We start from the raw sequence: 788 nt of genomic DNA, 5'->3' as shown, positions 1-788 counted from the left end.
ATTTTCTTTCTAGTGTCCTTCGTTTGGGAGAAAAATGCAAAGGTACAAGACAGTTTTTCCTTGCCAATATCTCTCGTTTGCAAAGAGCTGCGCATTGGAAAATTCAGGGCTATGCCGTGTAGATGATGGCCTAACAGGAGGCTTTAAAATTTTCTTTCTAGTGTCCTTCGTTTGGGAGAAAAATGCAAAGGTACAAGACAGCTTTTCCTTGCCAATATCTCTCTTTTGCAAAGAGCTGCGCATTGGAAAATTCAGGGCTATGCCGTGTAGATGATGGCCTAACAGGAGGCTTTAAAATTTTCTTTCTAGTGTCCTTCGTTTGGGAGAAAAATGCAAAGGTACAAGACAGCTTATCCTTGCCAATATCTCTCTTTTGCAAAGAGCTGCGCATTGGAAAATTCAGGGCTATGCCGTGTAGATGATGGCCTAACAGGAGGCTTTAAAAAAAATTTTCTAGTGTCCTTCGTTTGGGAGAAAAATGCAAAGGTACAAGACAGCTTTTCCTTGCCAATATCTCTCTTTTGCAAAGAGCTGCGCATTGGAAAATTCAGGGCTATGCCGTGTAGATGATGGCCTAACAGGAGGCTTTAAAATTTTCTTTCTAGTGTCCTTCGTTTGGGAGAAAAATGCAAAGGTACAAGACAGCTTTTCCTTGCCAATATCTCTCTTTTGCAAAGAGCTGCGCATTGGAAAATTATGGGCTATGCCGTGTAGATGATGGCCTAACAGGAGGCTTTAAAATTTTCTTTCTAGTGTCCTTCGTTTGGGAGAAAAATGCAAAGGTACAT

Source organism: Pseudophryne corroboree, unplaced genomic scaffold, assembly GCF_028390025.1.
Source record: "Pseudophryne corroboree isolate aPseCor3 unplaced genomic scaffold, aPseCor3.hap2 scaffold_484, whole genome shotgun sequence".
NCBI classification, from domain to species: Eukaryota; Metazoa; Chordata; class Amphibia; order Anura; family Myobatrachidae; genus Pseudophryne; species Pseudophryne corroboree.
The sequence above is the reverse complement of the archived record's forward strand: the minus strand, read 5'-3'. Positions refer to the sequence as shown.